The sequence below is a fragment of the Gossypium arboreum genome, chromosome 5 (assembly GCF_025698485.1).
Source record: "Gossypium arboreum isolate Shixiya-1 chromosome 5, ASM2569848v2, whole genome shotgun sequence".
Taxonomy (NCBI): Eukaryota; Viridiplantae; Streptophyta; class Magnoliopsida; order Malvales; family Malvaceae; genus Gossypium; species Gossypium arboreum.
Genome location: NC_069074.1, coordinates 53,974,326 through 53,996,914, shown reverse-complemented (window position 1 = coordinate 53,996,914; position 22,589 = coordinate 53,974,326). Strand labels below are relative to the sequence as shown.

The window sequence follows — 22,589 nt, the reverse complement described above, 5'->3', positions numbered from 1 at the left end:
TCAACCTGAGGTAAACACTGTGGTAAATGACATCTCGACAGTTGCAGATTGCATGATCAGGCCTATTTTAAATGCGGATCGACAGATTATTATATTCGAGATTGCCTAATGTTAGCTGAAGAAAATCTAGTGCAGAATACGAGATCAGGTAATACTGCAGCTTGAGGTAGACCACTTAGAAATGCTGGTAATACAAGTGGCAGTCAAAACGGAACTAAAGATACAAAAGTCAGATCTGAGGCTCGTGCACCTGTCAGAGTCTATTCCATTCACGCACTAGAGGAGGCTTCATCTCCAGATGTCATTACCGGTATATTCACTCTTTATGATACTAATGTAATTGCATTGATTGATCCTGGTTCTACTCATTCTTATGTGTGTGAGACATTAGTATTCAGCAAGACTCTACCTGTTGAGTCTACTGAGTTTGTGATTAGAGTGTCAAACCCCTTGAGCCGGTGTGTTATGGTTGATAAAGTGTGAAAGAATTGTCCCTTGATGGTTCGAGATCTGTGCTTTCCAGTTGATTTGATGTTGCTGCCATTTGATGAGTTCAACATAATTCTGTTATGGATTGTTTGACTTTACATGATGCTATTGTGAATTGCAAAAGAAAGACTATTGATCTACGGAGCCAGAATGATAAAGTTATTCGGATTGAAGCTAGTGATTTGTATGGTTTACCAGCAGTGATTTCTTCGATGCTAGCTTAGAAATATGTGAGAAAAAGGTGTGAAGCTTATTTTGCCTACGTGCTCGATAGTAAAGTGGCTGAAAGAAACATTGAATCAGTATCTGTTGTAAGTGAATATTCGGATGTGTTTCCAGAAGAATTACCGGGTTTGCCACCTATTCAGGAAGTAGAGTTTGGTATTGAGTTAATGCTTGGGACGACTTTGATACCTATAGCTCCGTACAGAATGGCACCTACAGAATTAAAAGAATTGAAAGCTCAGTTGCAAGAATTGACAGATAGAAGTTTCACACGACCGAGTTTTTCTCCGTGGGGTGCGCCAGTACTGTTTGTGAAAAAAAAAGGATGGAATTATGAGAATGTGCATTGATTATAGACAGCTCAATAAGGTGACTATAAAGAATAAGTATTCGTTGCCACGGATTAATAATTTGTTTGATCAGCTGAAAGGAGCTACAGTATTTTCGAAGATAGATTTGAGATCAGGCTACTATCAGTTGCGAGTTAAAGACTCTGATGTGCCAAAGACTACTTTCAGAACGAGGTACGAATACTATGAATTTTTGGTTATGCCTTTCGGACTCACTAATGCACCTGCTATTTTCATGGACATGATGAATCGGATCTTCAGACCATATCTGGACCGGTTTGTGGTCGTGTTTATAGATGACATTTTGATCTACTCTCGTGATGAAGCTGAACATGCCGAACATTTGAGACTTGTGTTGCAGACCTTGCGAGATAAGTAGTTGTATGCAAAATTCAGTAAATGTGAGTTCTGGTTAAGTGAAGTCAGTTTTCTTGGCCATGTGGTATCAGCATCAAGTATTCGGGTTGATCCGAGCAAAATTTTAGCTATACTTGATTGGAAACCTTTGAAGATTGTTTCTGAAGTCCGAAGCTTTCTGGGACTTGCTGATTATTATAGATGGTTCATGAAAGGTTTCTCTATGATTGTAGCTCCGATGACAAAGCTATTGCAGAAAGATGTTAAGTTCGAGTGGTCAGAGAAGTGCCAGAAAAGCTTTGATCAGTTGAAAGCCCTTTTGACTGAAGCTCTACTGCTAGTTCAGCCAGAATCGGGTAAAGAATTTGTTATTTATAGTGATGTATCATTAAATGGTTTAGGCTATGTTCTAATGCAGGAAGGCAGAGTGATAGCTTACGCCTCGAGATAGTTGAAGCCACATGAAAAGAACTATCCGACACACGACCTAGAATTGGCAGCCATTGTATTCGCCTTTAAATTTGGCATCACTATCTGTTCGATGAGAAATGTCAAGTTTATTCTGACCATAAAAGCCTGAAATACTTTATGACTTAGAAAGATCTGAATTTGAGACAACGTCGATGGTTAGAATTGCTAAAAGACTGCGAGCTTGTGATTGACTATCACCCAGGAAAGGATAACGTTGTTGCTGATGCTTTAAGCCGAAAATCACTATTTGCTTTGCGTACGATGAATACGCATATGGCCAAGTCTAATGATGGTTCAATAGTAGCTAAATTGAAAGCTAGACCGCTATTTGTTCAACAAATATGTGATGCACAGAAGGTTGATAATGGATTGATTGCAAAATAAGCTCAGTGTGAGCCAAATGCTGATTCAGAGTTGATACTGATGACTGTTTGAGATTCAGAGACTGAATATGCATTCCGAGGAATTCAGAGTTGATTCATATGATTTTGAATGAAGCTTATAGTAGTCGGCTTTCTGTTCACCCAGGTAGTACAAAGATGTATAATGATCTGAAATAGCTTTACCGGTGGCATGTAATGAAACGAGACATTTCTGACTTTGTTGTAAGATGTTTAGTTTGTTGATCGCGTGATTCGTAACAAGTAATAAATATTTATAATGAAGATCAAACCTAGACTAACTATTATCACGACGAAAAGGCAAGCGCACCTATCGAACAATAGTATAGTAATGGCAAGACCGGGATATTGTACCCAAAGGAACCAAAAGTACTAGTAATGACTGTCTTTTGATTATCTAGCCTAAAAATAATGGGGTTTTGTTTTAATTAACTAATTATCTAAACTAAGAACGCACAGAGAAAAGAGTTGGGGAATTGCTTTTGGGAAAATCGATTGACTTAAGACAATACCTAAGGAAAAATCCACCTAGACTTTACTTGTTATTCTGGCTCCGAATCAGACAATTTATTCATTCAACTTGTTCTATAGAGATCCCTAACTTATGTTATTATCCCTATTCAAGACTAATAACGTCTAATCCCTAGATTGAATAACCGAGACTTTTCTCTAATTAACACTCTAGGGTTGCATTAACTCGATCTATGGATCCCCTTATTAGGTTTCACCCAAATCAAGCAAAATCTTGTCACCCTATTTCTAGGCGCGCAAATTATGACAAAATTACTCTTAGACAGGGTCTATTCTTCCTCTGAATAAGAGCATGTCTTGAATCAGTATCCTGGGATATCAAAACAATAATTAAGAATACATAATTAAGAACAAGTTAAATATTTATCATACGATTTAGAAAATAATAACAAGATTCGTCTTAGGTTTCATTCCCCTTAGGTATTTAGGGGATTTAGTTCATAACTAAATAAGAAAACATCTCAGAAGAATAAAGAATACAAAACATAATGAAAACCCAAAACTCCTGAAGGGAAATTGAGGAGAGATCTTCAGTTTTGATGATGAATCCTACTTCTGAGATGGATCAATCGGCTTCCTTAGGGTAATTCCTTACCCCCCTTCTCCGTCTACTCTTTTCTTCTCTTCTAAGGTGTATTTATAGGCTTTGGAATGCCTACAAGCCCTCAAACGTGGCCTTTTCTGAATTAGACTTAACTTGGGCTCGGCAGGGACACGCCCGTGTGACACGCCCGTGTACGATTACTTTAGGCCATGTTCAAGCCTATTAGAATGGCACAGCCGTGTCCTATGCCCGTGTGAGTCGTGCTCCAATTTTTCCAGATTGACACGACCATGTGGTCTGCCCGTGTGAGGAGGTTTAGGCTGTGTTGATTTTGTACTTTGGCCTATTTTATCCGTTTTTGCCCGTTTCTCTTTCCTTTTGCTCTCCTATGCTCTCCTAAGTGTAAAACATGAAATTAAAGCATTAGGAGCATCGAATTCACCAATTTTAATAAGAAATCATCCATAAAATGCATTAAACATGGGGTAAAAATATGTATAATTTACGGTTTATCATCTGTCAACAAGTAAAAGATAAACATCAGGTGCCTTCAGGATTACTTCAGCCTATCATGATACCTGAGTGAAAGAATTAATAGATGCTCAAAAGGCTCAAAAATCTCATAAAAATTATGGCTTTTTGATGTTTAGACTCGTGAATTCCAATTCAAAGTAATACTTAGACTTGGGGAAACAACTTATAATTTTAAATTCTTAAAAAAATCAACTTATCATACTTGATTCTCTAATGTCTTAAAGTTTAAACAATCAATGCAAAAATCCCTGTAACACCCCAAACCCGGCCAAAACGTTATGGCCGAATCTAACGTGCCACATTGGAGTTGAAAACCCACGTTCCGTTTTTAGTGTTTTAAAACCATATATTTTGTTGAGTTAACAAAGTGTATGGAAGTCGGGCACCAGTAGGTATCCGAGATAGAGGAGGTGAGCCATGAAGGTCGCTTAAGTACCAAGCTCTTTAATTGGATCCAATCCTAGATATGCCCACAACCATAGCCACACTTTGTCATATCGAGTTTAAATTTGTTTAAGTGGACATCTTTGATAAATCGATTAATCGTGGTGTTGAGATATTTTGAAAACAAGTATCATTTTGAAAACACGTCCTAAGTCTAGCCCATTTGAATAATTATCAACCAGGTTTAAAGTTATTAAAATTAAAGTAATCCTGAAAAGAAATAAAAGGAAAGTTAAAATGGCCTTATTACAACCCAAAAATAAATAATATTTAAAGGAAATTTAAAGAAAACCAACGCTTATTTAAAAGTCCAAAGACAATCACCGTAGCCACTCTGAATCCCTTCCTACCAAGTCCCCACATCAAGGCTCACCGCAAGGTTAAGGAAAGGGGTGAGTTTGGAAACTCGATGTGCTGACAAGCCCTTTCGAGCCCAAAACAATAATGACTGTTGGGTCTAAGCCCAAATCCAATCTCAAACATGTCTTGGGCCATAGCCCTTTTCATATTTCATATTTCATAACACCTGGGCAAGCCTTTTCAAATTTCATATTATTGGGCGAAGCCTTTACGGAAACAGTATGGCCCATAGGCCCATTTCAATATCACATATAATGTCAATGAAAGAATGCAAACCCTCCGGGAGACTACTCAACCCACCATCTGCTACTCTCCACCCGTACCAACCAACACACCATGTGGGGATTAACTCGACCCACCCGCCATAACTCTCCTTTGGCGGCTTTTGCTTTATCATATAACTTGGAGGCCTAGCCTCTTTTAATAACTGGGCAAAGCCCTTTTTATAATCGGGGCATAAGCCCTTTAATAATGGGCGCAAGCCCTTTTGATAATCTTGGGGCATAAGCCCTTTTGATAAGCAGGGCATAAGCCCTTTAATAAGCGGGGCATAAGCCCTTTTCACTTCCTCCATTCATATAAAAAACCCAACCCAATGCATTTATGAACATCTCGTGTTCATATCATACATATCATGTGCATATCATACATGTCATGTGCATATCATACATATCATGTGCATATCATACATATCATGTTTATCAAAATCCCATGCATTAAGTTCATATATAAACCCTAGGGGTATAATGGTCATTTTACCTAGGGGCAAAGCGGTCAATTTCATATTATAAGGGTAATCTTGTAATTTTACCAAAATTAGGGTTTCCATGTTCATTATGATTTACAAACAATTCATGGGTGCAAACAGTGATTCTGGCCCATTTTAAGCAAAATCGAGTTATTGGGCCTAAAACCCCTAATGGGCCCTACTTAGCCGATTCTGTCATCTAGGCCCATTTAGCCTATATTCCATAACGGTTTTAACAGTCTTATCATGCAATTTAACAGATTTCCCATTTTCTACCAAATTTACCCAAATGGGCCCGAAAGCCTATTGGGCCCTAATTCAGCCCCTCGAGGCCCAACCTACCTGTGAACGCCAAAATCACGTCCTTACTATTTCCATTGCTCCCAATCATCATCTCATCGATTCTAACTAACTAGTGGCGTTAAGCTTGCTCACAAGTCCTCAAAATGCCGAATTTGGCATTTCGACTTTTCGGCATTTATCACTTTAAGCTATGAAAAGGGTTCGTTACACACGATTTGCGATATTCCTTGACGAGATCTCCTATGTGATTTCTCCTATAATCAACCACTTATAGATTAGACCATGTTATTATTAAACCAAATCGAAAACTACCTATTATCATCACTTACACATTCAGCCACCATCCACAATGGCCCTTGGGTTCATACCTTTGCGAAGTTGATGACTAGATTTAGTCAATCCAATGATCAAAGCTTTTCACACTCCTCGATCGGTAGCCTTTAATCCTCACTAGCACCAACAAACCAAATAACACCAAAAACCCTTTTAGCCTTAGTCGACAGAGGGGTTTTCAGCTTTTCTTAAACCATAAGATACAAATGGAAAGAAAGTTCGAATACTTACCACGAGATCTACTTGTTGAAGAACGTTCCAAATACCTTCCTACCCCATATCCGTTGTGAATCCAACTTAAACGTGCGTGAAAATAGATCTAAATATTAATTCCGAATCACTAAAATATGAAGCTTTCGACTTTTCAAAGAAATATTAATCTAAGCTATTTAGAGGTTAGTACACACCGTTATGGGTTGAAGTTGAAACATTTCCAAAATCAATCGCCTCGATAACCACCACCGTCACTCAAACTTAACTAATCCAATATCAATATATGTAAATCCTAAGCATATCGGTCATACGGAACATAAGGGCATATTCGTCATTTTACCATACGAGGTATTTTGGTAGTTTTACAAATTGAGGTATTGCGGTAATTTCACAAACCAAGGGTATTTTAGTAATTTTGTAAATCGAGGTAAAAGCAAGTAATTTTGTAAATCAAGGGTAAAACAGTAATTCTATAAATCGAGGGTAAAATGGTAATTCTGTAAATCGAGGGTAAAACGATAATTTTGTAAATCGAGGGTAAAACGATAATTATGTAAATCGGGGGTAAAATGGTAATTATGTAAATTAGGGGTAAAATGGTAATTCTATAAATCGAGGGTAAAATAGTAATTCTGTAAACTGAGGGTAAAACGGTAATTCTGTAAATCGAGGGTAAAACGGTAATTTTACAAATCAAAGGTAAAACGGTAATTCTATAAATCGAGGGTAAAACAGTAATTTTGTAAATCAAGGGTAAAATAATAATTCTGTAAACTGAAGGTAAAACGGTAATTCTGTAAATCGAGGGTAAAATAGTAATTCTGTAAACTGAGGGTAAAACGGTAATTTTATAAATCGAGGGTAAAACAAGAATTACAGTAAATCGAGGTAAAGCGGTAATTTTGTAAATCGAGGTAAAACAAGTAATTATGTAAATCGGGGTAAAGCGATAATTACGTAAATCGGGGTACTTTGGTAATTTTACAAGTCGAAGGTATTTCAATAATTTTACAAATCGAGGGTATTTCAAGATTTTTACAAACTAAGGGTATTTCGGTAATTTTAGTAAACTAAAGTATTCTAAACATGGATAACAATACTAATGGCTCTAAAGCCCATTCTCACCCAAATGGGCCCTGCGCTCGTGTGGCCCTTTTAGCCCAAACCTAGCCACAGATATGCGATTCACCTAGCCTAATCCAATATTTACTACTCAATCAAACAACTTATCCAATTGGGCGTGTAGGCCCATTGGGCCCACATGGCCCCTTTCGCCCATCGCGTCCAAGTAGCCATCCCAGACTAGAGTAGTAAGAAATACACACGATAAGAGATCGGAGTTAATCCACGCTCCGAGCACTCTTAGCCGACGCCCAACCCAAACGAGCACGCCATACAATGAAAGGATCGACCAAGAAAGGTACATTTACTCTCTTCATGGTTCCTCTATTTAAAGCCGACTTCACAACCACTCTTATATTAGCTTCGATGTGGGATCCTCCAACATTAGAGTTTAAATTCAACACCAACTCTTGCCGCCTGTTAGCAAAATAAATGCTCTTTGCTTGCCATGGGATTCGAACCTATGCCTCCCTTAAATGCTCCACACGCTACTTGCCACTAAGCCACAAGGCTTTTTGTGTCATTTATTTAACACAATAATTTAAAACCCTCATCCAAGCATCCGGTTTTTTTTCACTTAATACCAAAATTTTTGCTAAAGCCCAAGTTTGAACCCAAGATTTCTCCAACACTTCTCAAAGCCATTAACCACTAATAGCAAACATTTAATTGTTTCATTTCATTGCACAATTAAATACCTATATACAACCTCCTTACGGACCCCCACTCAAGGCCCAATACTTCTAGGCCCAAATTCGGGGTGTTACAATCCCTATGTTTTAATTCAAGATATATCAATCAAAATCATAAATCAATAAAATTTATCCTAAATATTATATCAGAGCTTTTCAAGAGAACAAGGCAATCATTAATAAATACCCCTCACACTTAAGATGTACGTTGCCTTCAATGTAAAAAGATAGATATTAGAGTATAAAAATAAGACAGGGGGAGGAGTGAAACTTCCTGTATTAAGAACGGATGATATCCCTGGATTGGCGAGATCGAGTATTGGAGATAACTCTGGATGGCAAGCTTGACTCTAAAGGTAAGTCGTTGTTTTGAAAAGGAAAACAAATGAATCTTAAAAACAAATGAGTCTTAAAAACTTAATAAAAGAAAAATAAAATAAGATAATTATTCTAAACTTTCAAGTGGCACGGCCGGGGCACACGCCCGTGTGCGCCGTGGCTCAGTCGTGTTTGTTACGAATTAAGATGTCGCCAGACAGTCTTCTCATACACCCGTGTATATAGGCCATGTCACTACATGATCGTGTCGCACGGCCGTGTCTGGCGTGGTTCACTTTTCCCACGGTCGTGGAGGTTTTCGCACGCCCGTGTCATTCTGACAGTGTTGTTAACAGGTGATAGACACGAGCGTGTCTCACATTCGTGTTTGTTTCTAAGTTTCAACCATGGGTCTTCCACACAGGTGTGTCGCACGCCCGTGTTGTTTTGGCAGGCTCGACCACGGCCATGTCGCACGGTCATAGCGTTTAATCGTAGCCCGTGTTGGGGAAATCTTTTGCCCTATTTTCACACGGCCTTAAGCACGCCTGTGTGCTTGGCTGTGTCTCTGTGGAAACACCTGTATTCAAGATCTCTATTAGTAGGTTAGGAGTTATATACCAAAATTTAAAGAAATTAATAATGTTAGTGCTCGAGTTGCCTCCCGAGAAGCGGCTATTTATAGTCTAAGCTCTACTTACCTCTTCAGTGAATGGTCATGGTGGTTTGAGGAGTTTATACTCCTCATTCCTGCTATCAATCTCATAAAAATAAGGTTTTAATCGGGTGTTGTTTATCTTAAAAGTGCCGAACCTGGGATGACTCACCTCCACCGTACCGAATGGAAAAATACTGAGTACCGTAAGAGGGATTTCATCATTCGGTGTGGTAGTGACAATGTGGGGATCTGCGGCATCTAGTAAGACTTTATCACCAACCTTAAGTTGATTTGGAGAGGTATCGGGCTTGTTTTGGCGTAGTTTCAGTTTATTGTGTGTTCTCTGTTTATGTGCTCGCCATTTGTCTAGCTCCTCTATTCGTAGCCTTCGTTCTTCATGAATGTGTCCTCTATCATTTCTGGAACATGGCTCGTGAACTTCTTTGAAGCTCAATTTCTACAAAGTCATATTGTCAGTTTTAGTAGATTGGTGTGGACCATTACCTTCAATGTTTGATGTGATGCCAGAATTACGAGCTTGAAGGGTGATTGTGTCGTCTCCTATGCGAAGCATGAGCTCACCTGTACCAACATCAATAATTTTTTTAGCAGTTGCTAAAAAGGGCCTTCCTAAAATCAAAGAGGTGTTATTATCCTCTTCTATGTCTAGAACAATGAAATCAATGGGGAATATGAACTTATCTACTTTCACGAGTACATCTTCAATAATACCCCTAGGGAATCTTATAGTTTTATCTGCCAATTGAATGCTCATCCTAGTTTGTTTAGGTTTCACAAGACCTAGTTGCTTAAACATTTTGTAAGGCATGATGTTAATACTAGCCTCTAAATCAGCTAATGCATGACTTATATCTAAACTACCAATTAAGCAAGAGATTGTAAAACTCCCTGGATCTTTCAATTTGTAGGGTAGCTTATTCTATAGAATAGCTGAGCAGGCTGCGTTTAGCTTGACATGCGACGCTTCGTCCAACTTCTGCTTATTTACTAAAAGCTCTTTTAAAAATTTCATTGCATTTGGCATTTACGACAAAGCTTCAATAAACGGTAAGTTAATATATAATTTTTTCAAAAGTTTGAGGAATTTACCGAATTGTTCGTCTGAGCGGTCTTTCCTTGTCGCGTTAGGGTATGGGACCCGAGATTTATATTCTTCATTCACTGGTTTGTTTGTATTTTGACCTAACTTACCTTGACCCTTGCTTACCATAGTTTCTTGCATCAGTTATGGTTCAGGCTCAACGACTACTTCGTCATCTTGAATATTAATTGCGTTGAGTTGTTTCCTTGGGTTAGGTTCGGTATTTCATGGCAAACTACCTTGTTGTCATTTGGAGATCAGTGTGGAAAGCTGGTCTATCTGAGTTTCAAGCCCTTGGATTGACGCTTGTTGATTTTTAAGTGCTGCATCAGTGTTCTGAAAACGGGTTTCTAACACTAATATGAACTTTGAGCTCTTCAAGATTTGGCTTCTTTTCCTGTTGGTAGGGTGGTTGTTGGTAACCCGGAGGATGTTGTGGCTTTTGATTCCCTTGACCACCCCAGGAGAAATTTGGGTGGTTCCTCCAACCTGCATTATAAGTATTACTGTGTGGGTTATTTTGAGATCAAAAGTTGTTGTTACCCATATAGTTGACTTGTTCCCTTTCGGTTGTAGGATTGAAGGATTGATATTCTGTATGCACACCTCCTCCACTTGAGTCACACCTCATTACTGGATGTACCTGCGTAGAACCAAGTAAACCATCAATCTTTTTATTGAGAAGTTCTACCTGATTTGACAGCATAGTAACTGAGTCGACGTTATAAACGCCAACTATTTTTGTTGGCTTAGTCCTCATGACTTGCCACTGATAGTTATTCAATGACATTTCTTCAATGAATTCATAAGCCTCTTCAGGTGTTTTGTTGTTGATGGTTCCACCAGTAGCTGCGTCAACCATTTGCCGAGTCGAGGGATTCAAACCATTGTGGAATGTTTGTACTTGAAGCCAAAGCGATAACCCATGGTGAGGGCACCTTCTCAGTAAGTCCTTGTATCTCTCCTGTGCATCGTAAAGTATTCCTAAATCCATCTGCACAAAAGAAGAGATATCATTACGTAATTTAGCCATTTTAGCTGGCGAAAAATATTTTAGTAAAAAGTTTTTGATCATTTGTTCCCAAGTAGTGATAGACCCTCGTGGCAATGAGTTCAACCACTGTTTAGCTTTGTTTCTCAGTGAAAAAGGGAACAATTGAAGGCGAATAGCATTATTAGAAACGCCATTAATTTTGAAAGTGTCACAAAACTCCAGAAAGTTTGCTAAGTGAGCGTTAGGATCTTCATCCTGCAAACGATCAAACTGAACAAAATGCTACATCATTTGAATTGTGTTAGGTTTCAGTTCAAAAGTATTTGCAGCTACAGCAGGTCTAACTATGCTAGATTCAGTTCCTGTTAAAGAAGGTTTAGCATAATCATGCATAGTGCGTGGAGCAGGATTTTGATTAACCGCAATTGCAGGAGGTAGCTGATTGCCTTGGTTTTCAGCCATCTCTTCGGTTGGGGGTTGAGTATCATCTTCTTGCTCGTTCTCTGTGTATCTTAAGCTGCGCCTTATTTCTCTTTGGTTTCTACGAACTGTGCCATCTATTTCTTTGTCAAAAAGTAATGGTCCCGGCGGGTTTCTTCTAGTCATAAACTATAAAAACCTGCCAAGAGAAAGAAAAAGTAAATTAATTAGTAATAAAAATAATAAAATTAAATTAATTTTCAAGAAAAATAAATGGCTAAAGTAATAAAAATTTAGCGTTCCTAATATTTTAGTTCCCCGGTAACGGCGCCAAAAACTTGATTGCGTGATTCGTAACAAGTAATAAATATTTATAATGAAGATCAAACCTAGACTGACTATTATCACAATGAAAAGGCAAGCGCACCTATCGAACAATAGTATAGTAATGGCAAGACCGGGATATCGTACCCAAGGGAACCAAAAGTACTAGTAATGACTGTCTTTTTATTATCTAGCCTAAGAATAATGGGGTTTTGTTTTAATTAACTAATTATCTAAACTAAGAACGCACAGAGAAAAGAGTTGGGGAATTGCTTTTGGGAAAATCGATTGACTTAAGACAATACCTAAGGAAAAATCCACCTAGACTTTACTTGTTATTCTGGCTCCGAATCAGACAATTTATTCATTCAACTTGTTCTATAGAGATCCCTAACTTATGTTATTATCCCTATTCAAGACTAATAACGTCTAATCCCTAGATTGAATAACCGAGACTTTTCTCTAATTAACACTCTAGGGTTGCATTAACTCGATCTATGGATCCCCTTATTAGGTTTCACCCAAATCAAGCAAAATCTTGTCACCCTATTTCTAGGCGTGCAAACAACTCCGCTTAATTATGACAAAAGTACTCTTAGACAGGGTCTATTCCTCCTCTGAATAAGAGCATGTCTTGAATCAGTATCCTGGGATATCAAAACAATAATTAAGAACATATAATTAAGAACAAGTTAAATATTTATCATACGATTCAGAAAATAATAACAAGATTTATCTTAGGTTTCATTCCCCTTAGGTATTTAGGGGATTTAGTTCATAACTAAATAAGAAAACATCTTAGAAGAATAAAGAATACAAAACATAATGAAAATCCACAACTCCTGAAGGGAAATTGAGGAGAGATCTTTAGTCTTGATGATGAATCCGGCTTCTGAGATGGATAAATAGGCTTTCTTGGGGTAATTCCTTACCCCCTTCTCTGTCTCCTCTTTTTTCCTCTTCTAGGGTGTATTTATAGGCTTTGGAATGCCTAAAAGCCCTCAAACGTGGCCTTTTCTGAATTGGACTTAACTTGGGCTCGGCAGGGACATGCCCGTGTGACACGTCCGTGTGCGATTACTTTAGGCCGTGTTCAAGCCTGTTAGAATGGCACGGCCGTGTGCTATGCCCGTGTGAGTCGTTCTCCAATTCTGCTAGATTGACACAGTTGTGTGGTCTGCCCGTGTGAGGAGGTTCAGGTTGTGTTAATTTCGTACTTTGGCCCATTTTATCCGTTTTTGGCCCGTTTCTCTTTCCTTTTGCTCTCCTATGCTCTCCTAAGTGTAAAACATGAAATTAAAGCATTAGGAGCATAAAATTCACCAATTGTAATGAGAAATCATCCATAAAATGCATTAAACATGGGGTAAAAATATGTATAATTTACGGTTTATCATCTGTCAACAAGTAAAAGCTGAACATCAGGTGCCTTCAAGATTACTTCAGCCTATCATGATACTTGAGTGGAAGTGGGATAGAGTTACAATGGATTTTGTATCTGGTTTACCATTGACACCGAGCAAGAAAGATGCAATCTGGGTTGTTGTTGATAGATTGAATAAATCGGCTCATTTTGTTCTGATACGTACAGACTAGTCACCCGATAAGCTAGTTGAATTGTATGTCTCTCAGATTGTGAGATTACATAGTGTGCCTATATCTATTATTTCGGATAGATATCCGAGGTTTACATCGCGGTTTTGGAAGAAACTACAAGATGCACTAGATATGAAATTACATTTCAGTACTGCTTTCCATCTGCAAACAGATGGCCAGTCTGAGCGAATCATTTAGATACTTGAGGATATGTTGAGATGTTGTATTCTCGAGTTTGAAGGTATGTGGGAACGATACCTACTTCTGATTGAATTTGTGTATAATAACAACTACTAATCGAGTATCAAAATGGCACCTTATGAGGCTTTGTACACCCGTAAATATAGTATGCCATTGTATTGGACTGAGCTCAGTGAAAATAAGATACATGGGGTTAACTTGATTAGAGAAACTGAACAAAAAGTGAAAATGATCCATGAAAGTTTGAAGGCAACGTCAGATCGATAGAAATCTTATGCGAACTTGAAACATAAAGATTTAGAGTTTTAAATCGGAGATAAAGTCTTCTTGAAAGTCCCGCCGTGGAAAAAATACTTAATTCGGTCGTAAAGGCAAATTGAGTCTGAGGTTTATTAGGTCGTATGAGGTAATAGGGTGTATTAGGCCAGTTGCTTACAGATTATCGTTGCCACCTGAGTTAGAAAAGATCCAGAACGTATTCCCTGTTTCAATGCTTCGGAGGTATCGATCTAATCCTTCACATGTGATTAGTCTGTCTGAGATTGAAATTCAGCCTGATATGACCTACGACGAAGAACCGATTTTTATTTTGACTCGTGAGGCCAAAGAGTTACGGAATAGGAAGATTCCGTTAGTTAAAGTATTGTGGCACAAGCATGGAGTTGAGGAAGCAACGTGGAAGCCAAAGGATACAATGAGAGAACGTTATCCGAACCTATTCACAGGTAAGATTTTTGGGGACGAAAATCCCTAAGGAGGGAGAGTTGTAACAGCCCAATTTAGACCCTAATCGGAACGGTGGTTTCGGGACCATGAATTTGAGTCAGAAAAATATTTTTCAATTATTTTCCATGTTTATTTTGGGTGAATTTATATCTGTGAAATTTTCGTGACTTAATTTTGTCGTTTAAGTGTCCGATTAAATAAAAGGACTTAATCGCATAAACTGAAAATTTGATGATAACTTATATAAGGGCCGAATTATTAATGGATTCTTAAGTTAAAATATTTATTTTGTAATTATACCTTTAGTTAGATGTTTGGACGGTAATAGGCATAGGTTGTAAAATTCCATTATTATTTCATAAAGGTAATATAAGTAATTTATCTAATATCATATAACAAGTTAATATTAAAGTATAAAATTCATTTTATTATATCATCATCTACCATTTCTGAAAGTTAAAAGAAAGAAAAAAAAACCAAGCTAGGGTTCGGGTGGTTTTAAGTTCAATCAAGGTAAGTATTCAGCCTGATTTTTGATAATTTCTACGTTTTTGAGATCGTTGCTTCGAGTACTACAAAACCCAAGCTTTAATTTTTTATTTTGATAAATATTTTGAGTTGTGCCATTGTTGGTAGTTTGTGATTTTTGTTGTTTGATGTTGAAAAATAGAAGATATGTTTCATATTAACATGTTTTGTATTGGAACTTTTGATGATTTTGAATAATTAGGACTTCATTACAAAAATAATAATTTGAGGAACTAAAATGTGAAATAAATTGAATATATAGACTTGTTCGAGAGTAGGTAAAATTCAATTCAGCATAAGTATAGGGAAATTTTGTGTATTTTGTATTTTGTGCAATAGGGACTAAATTGTAAAAATTGTAAATCTTAGGGGTAAAATGGTAATTTTCCCATTTATGTGTTTTTTGACCAAATTGAATGAAAATATGTCTGAATGAGATTAATTTGAATATGTTTAGATCAAGAACCAAAGAAACCGGATTTGGACCAGGAAAAGACGAAAGTTGTCGACTAGTAGCCCCGTCACGTTTTATGACGTCCGAGGTAAGTCTATGAGCAAATAGACGTGTTAAATTGTAGTTAAATGTAAATATTATATGCTGTTATGTAATGTAATAATATATAGAAGCTATAGTCGAATATGCTTAAGCTTGACTGTCACATTTTCGAATTGATTTCGACCGAGTTACGACGTCCGAAAGTCTCGTATGAACCATAGGAATAGTTAGGATACATAAGTCATGACATAGGATTTCGATATGTGTGTGCGAGTAAGACTATGACATCAAAATGTGACTTCGGTATGTGTTTACGAGTAAGACCCTGTTTGGGACAGTGGCATCGATTATTGGCTACATGTAAGACCACGTCTGGGATGTTGGCATTGTACAATTTATGTGATTGTCCGAGTATGGTTCATCGGGCAAAGATAAGTAGAGTTCAAGTATGTAAACTGAGCTAAATGGCCAAGTATGAGTTAGTTTGATATTTACTAAAAATAAGGTAAGTGTATTTGGCCTATTGCACATTATTAAATGAGTCTTAATTTTATGTATGTGTGTTTATGTGTATTCAGCCAAATGACTAATATATGTACATGAGACTTTATTATGATCTATGAGTTTATATATATTGAGAATGTGAACTAGGTACTTAATGAATATTTGGCATTAAAGGTTAAATAATGATTTGTTAATTTTAGCTATATAAGCATTCGGTTAAAGTGATAATATAATTGTATACAAATGTATATGATTATATGTATGTAACATGAATACATAAGTGCCTGGATTTAAATGTGAATTGATATGATAATCTAGTTTAATTTGGTTAAGTTGTATAAGTCATTGAGTTATTTATTTGCTTATGACTTACTAAGCTTTGGTAGCTTACTCTCTATGTTATGTTTACTCTGTTTTATAGATTTTGAAGTCAAGCTACAAGTTCAGGGATCGTCAGCAAAGTCTATCACACTATCTACAGCTTCAGTATTTAAAGAATCAAACTCGTATTATGGCATGTATAGGCTGGTTTATATTTCAAGAATGCTGAAAGTTGGTTATGTATATAAGCCATGCGAAAATGGCTAAATTCTTGAATTTGGTCTGGTTATGTTTTGGTTGTGGCTATTTCCCTACTTTAAATCGATTATATATGATTATGGAATGAGCTCATTAGGGTTAATATGTTGTGAGAGAATGAAACTTTAGTTAAGTTTATGTGTGTTATGTGCGTTGAAATGGCTGATGGTTTGGGTTATACATGTGGTTGATTCGGTTATAGTTTTGCATAAGTATAAATATATATATGGAAATGGCTGTTATATTTTGTCAAAGTGTTATTGTATGGATTGGTGCTAAAGAATATTCGGATATGTTCTAGTGTGGTTGAGATTTATTTTGTTACATGTATATTACGCTATGTTTGGTTGTTTGGTATGTTCACTAACGACTTATATTATTGACATATAATTTAGCTTGTGAGTTGGACTAAAACATAATAATAGTGTTTAGGTTGGTATGTATTCGGCCTTGATACTTAAATTATTTTGGGAGTTATGTTATATGTTTATGGGGTGATCATAATGGATAAGGTATATGCATGATCGATTATAAGCTAGGAATGAATGAGATGGTATAGCCAACTTGATAATAGGTAAATGTTTATGTATCTATTTGTGTATATAATGAATTGACTTGTCTATGATATAGTACTTGTCCCTGTTAATATATTTTGAGTAAATAATGTGGTTTGAAATATGCATGTACGTGATTCTATGAAGCATATATAAATATTAAGTTGTTTTTAAATTTGTATTTCGGTAAGGGGTAATTGTGTTGACCGAATAAAGGAAAGATGGATATAATTATATGCTGGACTTAAATGGTGCATTAATGTGACATCTTGGTTGGTTTATTTGAGTACTACAAATGTTTGAGCTGGAGGTTGTATTTCAAATATGTAATCACAATTTGTGAATGATGTAATTAGTGAACAAAATGTTACCATGCAGTAGTTTATTTTATGAAGTGAAATGATGTGAATTAGGTTGCATAGGACATGCGCATGACATTTACATGATTTGAAAATATATTTTTCATAAGCATTATTTAAAAGTTATAAAAGTTAGGATGTACATATTTGATAAGTTGGTAAATCAATATATGTTCTTGATTAGAAGTTAATGTTTAATATTCATGTGTTCTTATTGGCTTTTTTATGTATAAAACTCTGGGATTATTTCAAATATTGAATCGAAGTATGATAATTATGTGTTATGAATTTTTGTTAGATATTATATAATCAAATTTGATCTGAGATATATTTTAATCGGTAATACCTTGTACCCCTATTCCCACGACAGATGTAACACCCCGAACCCGAGACCATCGCTGGTGTCGGACACGAGGGGTTAACGAGACAAATCCTCTTAAAGTACCGACCAATTTGGCATTTCCAGACAGGCTGGAAAACTGCGTCACTGTCGCCTTAAAAATCATATCTTGAGTTTCAAAACTCGGAAACTGATTCCGTAAATTTTCCCTGAATTTAGACTCATATATCCATCCATGTATTTATTTCTAGAATTTTTGGTTGGGCCAATTGGTACAGTTTATTAGTTAAAGTCACCCATGTTACAGGGTCGACTACACTGACCTTCGCGTTACAACTTGAATATCTCTCTGTACAGGGCTTTAATACTGGTGCTGTTTGTTTCTAATGAAATTAGACTCAAAATGGAATCTGCACATATAAGGAATGACTTCTAATTCTTTCTGGATAATTTATAGTAAATTTTCAAAGTCGCGTCAGGGGACCCAGAAACCGTTCTGGACCTGTCTCACGAGAACTTTAATATCTCTCGGTATACTGTTCATATGATCATTTCGTTACTTTCATATGAAAATAGACTCGTCAAGGTTCGTTTTCATAACTTATTCACAATTTAATACCCTTCCTACAAATTTTGGTGATTTTTCACATCCACGTCACTGCAACTGGCAGCATCTGTTTTAAGGTAGGCCTTACCTATTTTGTAGTTTCCATGGACCAACTATAGTCTAGTCATACATAGGTCCACCTATGATCATGTTTAGCCATTCAAATGGCTGATCATGTGACCAACACTCCCATTCAATCCATAATAACATCATGAAACCATATAAAATTACAAACCACAAATGGTCTAATTCCGTACTCCACTTTTACGAACCATTTTCGCATGGCCGTATACATATACATCACAAAAGCACTTGAAAACAACCGAGGGTAGTCCTATACATTCCATATCCAAAGTTCAACTAAAAGAGTACCAAAGGGGTTTGATAGTGTGGATGACTTCACTTCAATGATCCCGAATCCGATCGCTAGCGAGCAAAATCTATAAAACAGAGAGCCAAAGCAGCGGGGTAAGCATGTTTATGCTTAGTAAATCTCAAGCAATGAAATCGGCTTTAACTAAAGCATTACATTCACATAGCCAAATGAATCATTTCATTTATACACATTCACATAATCATACTTACTTCACACTTCATCAACATATACATTCACAAGATATCAACCAATTCAAGAGCTGAAAATTCGTTAGTCGATTGACGAATATTATTCAAACGTATCGACTTTTCCATTGCACATGTAAACATACCTTATCCTTTGGGCTTTTCGAGCGTACTAATTAAATGTATTACAGCAACCAACGCTCACCTTCAACCCAAGCTTCTTGAATACAACCGGATATAACCACACGCATACGAATGCCTTGGTCTTAGCCCGGATATAACGACTCGCACAAATGCCTTGGTATTAGCCCGGATATAACAACTTGCACGAATGCCTTGGTCTTAGCCCGGATAAAGTCACTAGCACAATTGCCTTGAGTCTTAACCGGATATCATTCAATTGCTCATGCACACATACATCCATAATCATTACACATTCATGTTTCATTTTCGTTACTAAGGCGCAAACACAAATATAATCACTAGCGTAATTGCCTTTGGGACTTAGCGGGTACCATTCAAATACTCATACACACGTATATTAGTAATCATTACACATCCATAATTTCATTTCACATAATTCAAGTAGGGTCATTACTTGAAGACTTACCTCGGATGTTGTCGAACGGCTTCAACGGCTATTCGATCACTTTTTCCTTCCCCTTATCCAATTGTGGCCCTCTAAGCTCTTGAGCTAATTCAAACAAATTCAATTTATTAAAGTCTAGCTTGCTAGCCTTGGCGAATACACACATCATTGACTCAACATCACATAACTAAGCACTTTAGTCAATTTTCTTTAATTACGCACACATTCGGCCTTAGCTCACAACAAGGTAGCCGATTACCTAAGTCAAGAATAGGCACCATTAAGCTTGCCTCTAACCGAATGCATGCACAATAATTCCCCTCATGTGGCCGATTATACTTAGTCATACTTGCACAAAATCAACAATAAATTGCAAGATTTTCACATCATATGTGTACTAGGCGAATGTACTTGCAATTTCACAAACATTCTTCAACACTTTCTTCTTTAAACAAACATATTTATCACTTACTTCATACCCAAAACATCATGTGCAAACATATATACACATATAGGTGCAAGGCCAATTTCAAGGTGTCCATAACCATCCAAAACACAAATTTTAACTAACATGCAAGAAGCATAAACCATGCTCATGAGCATACCATGGCGAATACATCACACACCATACCCCTTTTAATTTTTTGGTCATGGTTAAACAAAGGATTCAATGTCTTACTCAAGAATGCTAAAAGAAATTTCAAGAGTAGTCAATCCATCATTGCATGCATCATCAACAAGCTTCACATTTAGCATGCAATGGCTTTAACACAATATCAACCTTGGCCAAATACCATTTCCATGGCACAACAAGGATTTGGACCATGGGCTAACATGAACATCAAGTTAGCAACTAAAACATGCATGAATCTCATGACACAACCTCAAACATACCTTAATCTTGATGCAAGTATAGCCAAATCTCCTTCTAGATCTCTTCTAAACCAAAAATGGAGCAAAAATCCCTCCTTCTTCCTTAGTTTTGGCTCAAAGAAAGGATGAACAAATTTTTTCTTTCTTTCTCTACAACTCACGGCAATGGGGGGAATACCACACTCACACACATTTTTTTTCATTCTTTTCTTACCCATACTCCTTTGTTTATTATTTCTCCCTAATGCACCAACAAAACATGTTTATGACATGTTTTGCCCATCTCTCTTGCCATGGCCGCCACCACCTATAAAAGGGGTATTTGACATGCAAGTCCATTGTTTTGCATGCATGCTTTAATTAGTCATCACACATTTCCTATCATACTTTCAAAGTTTACTACTAGGCCCTTTCTAGTGAAATTCACATTTATAACACTAAATCAAATCATCAAAAATGTCACACACAATTTAACACATATCATAGGCATCAAAATAAATTTTAAATTATTTTTATGCCTCGGTTTTGTGGTCCCGAAACCACATCCCGACTAGGGTCAATTTTGGGTGTCACAACTCTCCCCACTTAAGAAATTTTCGTCCCGAAAATCTTACCGTAAATATGGTTGGGTATCGCTCTTTCATAGAGTTCTCGGTTTCCCAAGTAGCTTCTTCTATCCGTGTTTGAGCCATAACACTTTCACTAGCGGAACCCGCTTGTTTATAACTCTTTCACTTCACGTGATAGGATACGAATCGGTTCTTCCTCATAACTCATATTGGCTTGAATTTCAACCTCGATGGGCTAATCACGTGCGATGGATTAGATCTATAGCGTCAAGCATCGAGACATGAAAGGCGTCGTGAATCTTTTCGAGTTCGGGGCAAAATCAAGCGATATGCAACTGGATCGACTTCGCTCGGATATCTCATATGGCCCAATGAACCTCGGGCTCAACTTGCCCTTACTACCGAATCGAGTATCTTTTTCCAAAGCGAAACCTTAAGAAGCACTTTATCCCCACCGATACTCAATGTCTTTTCGTTTGAGATCCGCGTCGACTTACGACGATCGGAGGCTATCTTGATTTTCACGGATTACTTTCACTTTTTTCAGCATCTTTAATCAAATCCACCGAAAATTTTGCTTTCACCGAGCTCGGTCCAAAACAATGGTGTACGGCATTTACGACCATACAAAGCCTCGTAGGGTGCCATCTTAATACTTGATTGAAAACTATTGTTGTGGCGAATTCAATCAAAGGCAAATACCGTCCCATGAACCCGAACTCGAGGATGCAACATCTCAACATATCCTCAAGTATTTGAATTATCCGCTCGGATTGACCATCGGTTTGGGGGTGAAAAGCGGTTTGAAATGCAACTTGGTACCCAAAGCTTCTTGCAACTTCTTCCAAAATCGCGAGGTAAATCTCGGATCTCTATCCGACACGATGGAAATAGGCACCCCATGTAATCTCACAACGAGAAAGCGTACAATTGGCTAGTTTGTCCATTGAAAAATCCGTACGTACGGGGACAAAGTGAGCCGACTTAGTCAATCTATCTACCACGACCCAAACCGTATCCTTCTTACTCGCTGACAATGGCAGTCCGGATACAAAGTCCATTGTGACTCGATCCCATTTCCACTCGGGTATCGTGATCGACTGAAGTAATCCTGAAGGCACTTGATGTTCCGCTTTCACTTGTTGACATATTAAACATCTCGAAACAAAGTCAGAGATGTCTCGTTTCATACCATGCCACCAAAATCGACGTTTCAAATCGTTGTACATCTTCGTACTCCCCGGGTGGATTGCCATTCGGCTACAATGGGCTTCGTTCAGAATTATCGAAATAAGTTCCGAATTGTAACACCCCGAACCCGAGACCATCGCCGGTGTCAGACACGAGGGGTTAGCAAGCCAAGTTCACTTGTTTTGCCCATCCATTTGACATTTCGGTCGGTGGAAAAAGCTGCGTCCTTGTCGCCTTAAAATCATATCTCGAGTTTCAAAACTCGAAACTGGTTTCATAAATTTTTCCTGAATTTAGACTCATATATCCATCCATGGATTTATTTCTAGAATTTTGGTCGGGCCAATTGGTACAGTTTATTAGTTAAAGTCACCCATGTTACG

At 37.3% G+C, this 22,589-nt stretch overlaps 1 non-coding gene across 1 annotated transcript; it reads left to right on the top strand.

Annotated features, from left to right (window-relative positions):
• Positions 1–11,115: 11,115 nt before the first annotated feature.
• LOC128293591 (small nucleolar RNA R71) lies at positions 11,116–11,222 on the top strand. The gene has a single exon (XR_008283772.1). It is a non-coding gene; the product is annotated as a small nucleolar RNA R71 (small nucleolar RNA).
• Positions 11,223–22,589: the final 11,367 nt, after the last annotated feature.